Raw genomic sequence first — 11,077 nt, forward strand, 5'->3', positions numbered from 1 at the left:
AACACACTTGCACACACACATGCTGATTTCTAGCCTTTAAATCCTCAAAAACGTCCATCCTCATGTCTCCATGCTTGCACTATCCAATCTTGGCCCAAAAATGCTCCAAAATGCTCTAAATAGCACTTTGTTGCTAACTTTGTTATTTGAACCTACAAACACACGAAAATAGCTTAAAGTACTAAAATAACTAGAATTAAACTAAGTAAATGCCAAGAAACAAGCTAATTAAGTTGCATAAATATGCTCCTATCACCTACTAACCTTTGGTAGTAGCTTATATTGGTGAGAGGGTCTCCGGTCAAGTCGGGCTTCATTTTGCTGTCAATAGGTGTGAGGGCAGGCTTGCAATCAGTGAGATTAGCCTCAGTGAGTAAATCAACCACGTACTTTCGTTGACTAAGAAACAACCCTTTTTGAGAGGTGGCCATCTCAATTCCAAGAAAGTACTTTAATCTCCTAAGATCTTTGATAGCAAATGTGTGGTGTAAGGAATGTTTTAAGACTTTAATTTCATTCTCGTTGCCACCAGTGATGATCAGATCATCGACATAAATAAGAATTACAAGCTTACCACTGCATCCATTTCGAATGAATAAGGAGGAATCATCATTGCTTTTGATGAATCCTGCCTTCTCTAAGACAGAACTTAGCTTGGCATACCATGCCTCGGGGATTGCTTTAATCCATAGATTGCCTTGTGTAGCTTACAAACCATTCATTTGTCCACCTAAATATAACCTGGTGGAGGTTGCATGTAGACTTCTTCTTGAAGTTCTCCATGAAGAAAGGCATTTTTAACATCCATTTGGTACAAAGACCAACCACAATTGACTGTCATAGAGAGCAATACCTTAACGGTGTTCATCTTAGCTACTGGGTCAAAAGTTTCCCTGTAATCAACTCCAAATGTCTGAGTGAAGCCACGAGCTACAAGTCTGGCTTTGTGTCTCTCTATTGAACCATTTGCCTTGAGCTTTGTTTTGTAAACCCACCTACTTCTAACGACATTCTTTCCTAGAGGCAACTTGACAATGCTCCAGGTATTATTATCTTCCAATGCATTTAGCTCTTCAACCATAGCGAGTTTCCAATAGGGCCAGGAAGACGTTTCTTGAAATGTTCTTAGTTCAGCAATCTTAGAAACTTCAGTGAGAAAGGCACGGTGAGAAGATGAATACTTCGAGTACTGTGGTGCATCAGTGATAGGGTACCTTGAGGCATAAGTGACATAATCCAAGAGCCTTGTTGGAGGTTTTCTTGTACAAGAAGGATTTCTTCGTACTTCTTGGGTTGACTGTGATGGTTGTGCACTGTCAACTTGATCTTCAGATCCATGCTCAATATCCCTGGGTGAAAGGACCTGTGAATTTGAAGAATTTGTGACTTGGTGTATTTCCTCATCACCTTGAGTGTTATGCACTGCTGAAACATCATCACCATGCTTTATGCACATAGGTAGTGGAAACAAATCCTGTAGAGACTCCCCCTCATAAGAAGTATGCCTTCTTGGTTGAAAGAAAAGGGTGTCTTCATCAAATAAGGCATCCATGGAGACAATACATTTGTTGGCGCGAGGATTAAAGCATTTATAACCCTTATGTGTTGGTGACCACCCTACATACACACATTTTTCAGCCCTAGCATCCAATTTGTCATGGTGTTGATGTTGTATATGAACAAAAAATGAGCAACCAAACACTTTCAAGTGAGACAGATTGATAGATCTATTTTCTAGAGTTTCAAAGAGAGATTTAAACTCTAAGACCCAACTTGGGAGTCGGTTGATGAGGTATGTAGCTGTTAGAAATGCATAGGACCAAAACTTCTTGGGAACATTCATATGTAGCATCAATGCACGAGTTTTTTCAAGTAGATCTCGGTTCTTTCGCTCAGCAATCCCATTTTGTTGTTGGGTTCCCACACAACTGGTTGATGCACAATTCCTCGTGAACTCAAGTATTGAACCATGGTGTTGGATAAAAACTTGGTACCATTATCTGACCTTAATGTTTTTATAGTTGAATGGAATTGATTTAACACAAGTGCATGAAAGTCTTGAAAGATAGTTGGAACTTCACTTTTAGCCTTCATGAGATAAAGAAAAGTTGCACGAGTGTAATCATCAACGAAAATGACAAAATATTTGTAACCTTCCATTGATTCAATAGTAGGACCCCATACATAGGTGTGAACAAGTTCAAAAGGTATACTAGACCTAGACATTGAGGTTCCAAAAGGTAACCTAGCAAACTTTGAGAAATGACAAGTATCATACTTAATCAATGGGTGACAAAACTTGGGAAATAGTTTTTACAAAACAACTTCGGATGGATGTGCTAGCCTTTGGTGCCAAAGTTGTTGATCTTTGGAAGAGCTTGGTTGAACTTGAAGGGCTGTTGATAAAGGAGGCTTCGTGAAAAAATAATAAGGGTGAAAGCATCCTGAAAAATTACATTTGTGGGTGAGAATATGGCTAGGCAGTTTAGAGTGTTTGTGAGCTGTCATACTGACATTAATTGAAATGGAAAAGATGGTACGTATAAGGTAGTAGACTCTATGGTATTTGAGACTAAACCTATTTTTCCCTTTCCCATGACCAAGACATTTTTTCCATTTGCAACTGACACATAGGATGGTTTTGACAAGGCTTGGAAATCATGTAGATTTGAGGCTTTATTTGTCATGTGATTAGAGGCACCCGAGTCAATTATCCTACATTCATGATTAATACTAGTTTGTAAAGCAGTTGAGAATGCTTTGAAGATACCTGGAGCTATGTCTCATGGAACATGATCATGATCAGCTAGAAACCCTGCAAAGTGTCCAAGAAGTGCAGTGTGATTGTTCCCTTCACCCTTTGTTGTCTGTGCAGCTTCTCCATGATTTTTAGTTTGCAAGTAGGCTGCAAACTCATTGATAAGAGTCACAGGATTGGCTGTGAAGTCCATCGAGCCATGAGTGAGAGAGCTGGTAGCATTGTTGGCAAAATTTTGAGCTTTGAAAAGAACCATTGATGGAGATTTTGGAGCCATTGTCTTGTTGTCTTGAAATTGGGCTTAAGCTTAAGATGTAACTCCCAACATCTCTCTTCCGTGTGACCAGTATCATTGCAGTACTTACACTTAAGATGTGGATTCTTTCCTTTGTATGCCTTGGAATCATGACTCCTATGGTTTGCAGCAAATCGTCGTGTATCTGATAACTTGAGATTAGACTCTATATCCATCATCCTCCTTCTTGCATTTTCACGTTGTACCGTAGCACAAATCGTCTTGAATGGTGGTAGCTCCATATTCATTAATATGTGACTCCTCAGATCCTCATATTCTGAGCTGAGACTTGCAAGCACTTGATAGATCTTATCCTCCTTAGCCCTTTTGAGAAGAATAGTAGAGTCCGTGGTATGAGGGAGGTATACATCCAACTCATTCCACATAGTCTTTAGACTGCCAAGATGTTGAACAAAGGACTTCTTTTCTTGCTGAAGACACGCGATATCCTTTTTCAACTGGAATACCGTTTCAGCAAGGACATAACAAACTGATCATTGCACAACCATGCTTCATAGGCCTGAGAAGAGGGGTCTGGAGTTTCGACACTTCCATTGATGAACCCTAACTTTCCCTTTCATCCTAGAGCAAGTGCCCTAGACCAAGGAAGGTAGTTAAGATCATTTAGCAACACGGAGCATAAACGCTAGTTGGTATTGACTTCAAAATCTAAGAAACTCGACGGAGCTACCTGTGAGCTTTCTCCCTCAAGATTAACTGAGCTTTCCTCAGCCATTACCAAAGCTCACAAGAATAGTAGCGAAAGCTAAATGGGCAGAGACAGGTCAATGATGACACTGCTCTGATACCATGTGGATTTTTAGTTTCAAAGTATTTCAAATTCATAGAGAGTTCTGAATGTACATGGCAGTATATGTAGGCAGAAAAGAGAATGGTTACAAGCAACCATCTTTACATGGCACCCTAGAGACCGGTTGAACCTAGGATACAAGCTTTTCCTTAATTTAAGGTGATTTACATCAAATCTAAGACAAAGAAGTAATCAGCAAGTTAAGTGCCTTGAATCAAGGAAAAGGGAAAGCTGGAAAGCAAAAAAGTAACAAAACTGGCAGTGGTTGACTTTGTGTATCCATGATTACTTGGATACTTATGATACGAGGTGACTGCTAGGGTTTAAAGACTAGATCCAGTTTAGAGACTGGTTCCAACAACAATTTGTTCAAAATTTAAAAGAGAAGAAACAATTCAAATAATAATCAAATAATGAGTTAATAAAATACTCATTATAATCCCAATCCATGAAGTCAAGTAGTGGAATTAAAAGTAGCCCAAATACTAGTAGTCCCCTTGGACAAACTGCAAGAGTGCAGAAAGAACATTTTTAGTCACATATACACCAGTACCAACCCATTCTACAATTTACATTTTCTGCCAAATACAAATTTAAGGTCAGTTTGGTGTCCTATTAAAAAAATTCATTATTTCTTAAGAACATCTCCTGAAAACAATTTTCTTTTAAGACTCAAAAATTTGTTTGGTTTGAGATTTAAAATTGTTTTTAAATCTTAAAATTTAAACTGGACAACGAGATCCAAAGAGAGGGGGGGTCGGACAAGAGAGAGAAAGAGGAGAGAGGAGGAAAGAAAGAATGATAGAATCAGAAGAGATAGAAAGAAGAGAGAAGATCCACGGAGATAGAGAAGGAGGAGAGAGAAAGAAGAAACAAAAGAGAATGAAGAGAGCGGATTGGAGGAGAGAAAATCGAAGTGAGTGGGGCGGACATAGAGAAGAAATGAGTGGGCCTTTAAGTTAAAAAACTCAAAATTTTCATTTTGGTGTTTTTAGAGAATATGTTATTTCTTAAGTTAGTCTTGAATTCAATTTTTGAAGATAGTCCTACAAAATAAGTTTTTAAGGTCTAAAACTTAAAAAATGTTTTTGGAGTTTGAAAAATTAGATTTAAGTAGAGTACTGAACAAACCCTTACATTTTAATCAGATTATAAGGCACAAGTAAACAAACCAAATCCTCCCCCCCCCCTCTCTTTTTTCGTCTTAGCAATATTCTAATCTAACATAAAATGCACGGAGGGGTATTTGTGGTGGGTGTAGAGGAGGAAGCACACTGCTCTATCCAATTTGGTAACGCTCGAGTCTGCTACAGACCAACACATTTTACGTTTGCTGCTAAACTCAACTTGGGAAAGCATGCATTTTAGTCAGATTCTGCAGAATAAATTATGACCCTCAGGAAGGTGCAAGCCAAAAATATTTCCAATAAAATCATTCCTCAAAGCTAAAAAAAGATGACTACCATTTGAAGTAGAAAGAAACGTACCTCTTTGGCTCAAGTGAGTCACTCACTCTTGTTGCTTTGGCTCTGCAGATTGCAGGTGTTTCTTTTATAGGCACGAGTTGAAACAATGAGTTAATACATAACGATAAGATGGGATCAATTGAGGTGGCAAGCTCCAACTGCTGTGCTACAATTGTACATGAGCATGTCAGGCTGTCACATTAATTTTTAATTTAATTTTCATTTTTTTAGTAATTTGTATGAAAGGAGATCACCGCTGTCGTAATGTTCCATTCCAATAATAGCAAAATATTATTGGCTCATCAATTCCAAAGATCTTCCGTTTTCCAAAAAAAGATCTTCCGGAAATTGCATGGCCACTTGGCCAGCATTGAAAGAGAATTTTGTTCTGGTCGTGTTCTTGAGATGTATTGGCAAATCAAGCTAAAACCCAACGACACAAAGTCACCTCCCCTCTTCTTGTACTTCCCTTTAAATAAAACATTACAAACAGATCTCTCTAACGATCTTGTTACTATATATACTCATCAAATAATAACTTTAAAAGAGTAAAAGTACAAAAGTTAGATACAAGATTGACCGTAGTTATGTTTTAAAAGTACAAAAATCATCAACTACTGTGTTGATTTTTTTTAATTTAATTTTTTGAGCTAAAATAGTCTCTTTGATTGACATAACTTCTTAATTTGGTTCTTAAGATTTGAAATCGATAGAAGTGATCCATGAGTTTGTCTGTTATCAATCATTTTAGTCATTCTGTGAAAGATTTTGTTGCACATAATCGACAATCGCAAAAAATCACCACCACCTCTGCTACCACAACATTTTCATGCCCATCACTCCCGCTCCCGCAACAATCATGGTTGCCACCACCATCACTACCACCACCACCACAATCACTAGCACTTTTCACTACCACATTTGTTGTATACCACTTCTCATTTGTAGATTGATAATTCTAAACTTGTATATAAATTCCATTAAGTTTTTAGGTTACATACCCAAATAAGAAACTTTGTATGTTACAAAAAATTAAATTCCATTATTTTGAAATTCTTTAATACTCTTAATAGGTTTTAGACTTTAGGTTACAATTGGACTTCAAAGCAAGAAACTAAAACCTCCTCAAATAGGAAAAAACCACGGATAATGACTAGTCCCTCCACACGAAATGATGTACTCGAAGCCACGGAAAAAGACTACCACTCAGTTGCGTATGCCCACATAGCTAGATTGGTCACTCTCACGCTCACCCATATCCTAGAGACCGGTCGTCTTCCTCTAAAGCCAACTGTTCCACGCTTAGAACGTGAGCTGACTTGAAAACAATCTTCACGTCTATGATTCCACCATACTATTATGACCCTAAGATATTTGGTATTCTTGGAAATAACTTTGTTAATGCTTCCAAAAACTACCATGAACATCTTACCTCAATGTTTTATTGGTGAGAAGGTGTTCCACATCAAATCAAATCAAATCATTGTTCTAAAGATCACCGCCTAGCACAGCTTAGGTCTCCACTAGGCATTAGACTGTTAGTCACTATCCCGATTAATTCCTAGGTGTTTGAAAATTAAGAAAAATGTGCCTAGACCTCTTTAGGCGTCAACTAGGCGACCGCTTAGCTTACCTAGACTCGCCCAGGCACCCGTCTAGGTCGGGACTCTTACTTAGACAAAAACTCAATAAATTTCATTTGGATTTTATTTTTGTTCAATAAATTGTAAGAGACTTGTTAATACTTGAATAAACATTCATTATATGTTTGTTCCCCATATTTTCAAGGGAACTATCCCAAAATGGGATAATTTCTTAATCTTAGGACAGAAATAGGACAAACCGACCATGCACACCATGCACAAAACTGAAATTACACAAATACCCACATATAAATACTAAAAATCATTAGCCCATTGCATCAGTGTTCTCATTTGGAAAAGAGGGCTGTCGAGATAGCTCTGAGTTTATAGGTTGAGCTCCGATTTTGAAAAGAGGGAAGTCTAAAGAGAGGCAAGAAGAGTGCGCTGGGTTTTGTACCATATTTTCTGTTATGGCCGGAAAGTTCCATTTTTTCTTGCGACTAAAGCTTCAACTGGCATAGTAAGGTAGTGTGTTTAGTTTCAAGTTCTTTCATCAATGATTTATGGAATAAATAGGTTGTTTATCGGATGAATTAATATTTAGAAGTTAATTAAGGTTTGTGTTTCATTCTGGGGTGTATGAGTTGTGAAATAAATTTCAAGTTTTGACGTGCTAGAAAACTAGGATGGAACAATTTATGGTTCAAGTGTCACGTCCCAATCCCAAGATATGTCCACGATCGACACGTGACGTCATCAATCCTTGTTTATTTATCATGTCTTGCCCCCAAGATAAAATAAAAAAAAATCATCAATGATTCAACACATAGTAACTTTCTTTTATTTCATGGTTGCATCTAACCTTTGTGTTAGACTGCCTACGTACCCTAAATAAGGGTTAAGCCATTCGCAGTTCACCTGTTGTTAAACTCTAAACTTTTCTCAATATACTTCCTAGCAGAACACAAATAGTACCACATTATATAACAATTATATACTAACCGAGATTTGTCATTTGTCATTCACTTATATCACATGCTTTTCCAACACCAATCCATAAACATGTCCATCAATCAATTCATGAATCAAAGATGCACGATGTTATCATTTAACTATGTTAATCAATCAATGAGATAACATATCATTTCAAGAGTTTAATAAAGGAACTCCACATAATTTCCTACTTGGATTATGAGAAATAACATGGTAAATCTAATTCATACTCGCAATGTCTACCATGGGTAATTCCCATTCACTTGAATATAGGGGTTTGTACTAACCTTATGGCAATAAGCAAGAGTAGGGATTCCGGACCACTCAACGGAATCCAACTAAAATATGATCACCAATCGAAATGTATTAAGTACAACTAATTCTCATAACCCTAAGTAGGCAGTGATAGCATAATCACCCCTAGAATACGTATGGTCACCCATTGAGGATATACCAAGCAAAACCATAGGCATACTCTAAGCGTGCCAGTGATCACCCATCGCTGATATATCAAGCATGATCACCCCTGAAATATGCATGGTCCCCCATCGCGAATATACCAAGCAGGACCACATCCTAACTCTAGCTAGTGATCACCTGTCGTGGATATACCAAGCATGATCACTCCTAGTCCTAGAATGCGTATGGTCTCCCATTGCGGATAAACCAAGCAGAACCATATGCATAGTCTAATAACGTAGGCAGTGATCACCCATCGTAGATATACCAAGCATGACCACTCCTAACATATGTACAGTCCCTCATCACGGATATACCAAGCAGGACTGTATCCTATAGCTCTAGGTAGTGTTCACTTATCGTGGATATACCAAGAACGATCACTCCTAGAATGCATATGGTCTCCCGTTGCGGATATATCAAGCAGAACCATATGCATAGTCTAATTGTGCAGGCGATGATCACCCATCGCGAATATACCAAGTAGGACCATTCATGTACCACTATTACATGGTGCAATCTATTCAACACGCAACCTACCCCTACCTCAACCCCTATGATTTACAACGTAAGCACCTGCACTATCAACTTCTCATGATCACTAACTATCTTGTCATACAAGCATATAAGTTCTACATAATACTCTAATAAGATTTTAGGCTCGCATTTCTACATTAGCAATCGTATATTTCATTCATATTATCTAAAAGTTCAATAAACATGTATAACACAATAAGGTGCCACTTGCACGTAAATCAAGGTGCACATCACCTGGGATAACTCGTTAACTAAGATAGGCTCGCTAGGCTCCACTACGTATCTAGTAATACTACTTTTAGTACTGAAGAACGCTTCAAAACATCTTGACCAAATCAACCCTTGTAATCTAATCAGGAATATCCGTCTACCAGATTTCCGATTCATAAGTTCCTAAAGTTCTTAAATATTACATACAAGAACATACTAGAGTTTGGTGATAATCCAACAGCCGAATCATCATTCGCTACAATGGTCAAGTGGTCTTCCTTACTAAAACTAGGTTCAAATGACATAATTTCACTAATCGGGTGTCAACTATGGAACCGAGGTATCAAATGTAGCCTAGAAGGATCAAGTGGCTCCTCACGCAGCAGCAGGCGGCCCCGACTCGCCGGAAAATTCTCCAAACTCTAAAAATTCCCAAATTATACCAAAATGAAGATTGTGAAGAGATGAGTAAGTTTTATACATGCGTTGAGTTCCAACTCAGCCTGGAAGTGGCCTGAAATTCCTATGAACCGTCGGAAACCCTAAAATGGGTGACCCTCGATTTGTTCTCTCCGGTGCTCCGCCACCCCTAAACTTGTTTAAGGTTTGTTCCTGGCCTCAAAAGGAGTGGTTTGATGGTGGTGGTGGTCGACTTAGCTTTCAAGATCGGCATATCTCTGCTGTGGTACCCGTAAAGTCTCTTCGATGGTCAAGTTCTTATAAAACTCTTATAACTCAAGCATTAGGCAAGATAGCGAAGTATGCATTATGAAAGCATTACCCTAAATGAACCCTTGATGGGTTATTTATACTAATTGGGATAAGGTCCTTTTAGGATATAAAATCCATATTAAACTGGGAGAAACTCAAAGGATATGTAAATAAGATATTGCTTCTTTTAGGATTGTGATTACTTGCGGTGCATGCTAATCCCTAGATTGTAGGAATCTCCAAGAATATAGGAAACCAATCTGAACCCCAGTTGGATCAGGTTTCCATGTTTTGCAGAACAAGCATGATCGATCTCAGCTTACCATTTCAAAGCCCAACAAGGTGTGGTGGCACAGTTTTTCCGTTTAGATGGCTTAGTCCGATTCGAAGCTGTTGAGTCCATAATTAGATTTATGTGGCATGGGCATTCCAATCCTCCTCACTCCGACTTAGAAAATTTCATGAGCCCCTCAAATTCCCCTAAATATGCTTCAGAAAGGGTGTTCCCGTTAATGATGAATAGTTAAAGATGTCTTTACGTGAAAATCAGAATTACCGTTCCGAATTCTGTTACATTTGTCAATTCTATTATGTTACTATTATGTTACCAATGTAAGTTAGTGGAAACGTTATGGATTCAAGTGTGTGACCTTGAAAGTCATGTCATTAAGACAATGATGATAATGGGCTGATGGAAATCCTTCAGCCAACACCATATCGGTGATTAGGAATTCACGGTTGTTTGTTCTTCTTTGCAAGTGGCCGATCAAGCACTTGTCTTATGACGGTGGTGCTTGAATTTGGTTTCAACACTATATGTATATAAGCAGCCTGAGTTTGATATCTATAACACTACTGCTACACTAGTGTGAGTTTCATAACTGTGATAGTCATACTTTAGAACCTACTAAATATAAGTATCACACTCATGAGTTTTATATATTGGTATTACACTTAAATTTTTCGGCCCAATGTAGGACTGTGATTCCTTTATAGCTCAATATATATATTTTTGCAATATAAGCTCAACATATTAGTATCACACTCATCTTTCTCTGTCTACTACGATATTGTCCTTCTTTTATCATTTGCTTAAACAAAAGGAGGTGGATTGTCTGACCTCCCATTTTCATACTCTTCCCATCCCCTCTGTTTGTGTAATCATGGTTAAGCCACGTCAATATTTTATATTGATTTTTTTATAAAAATAATAAAACAAAAAGTAATAAGAATATAAAATGTTGACGTGGCTTA

Source organism: Malus sylvestris, chromosome 7 (genome assembly GCF_916048215.2).
Source record: "Malus sylvestris chromosome 7, drMalSylv7.2, whole genome shotgun sequence".
In the NCBI taxonomy this organism is placed as follows: domain Eukaryota; kingdom Viridiplantae; phylum Streptophyta; class Magnoliopsida; order Rosales; family Rosaceae; genus Malus; species Malus sylvestris.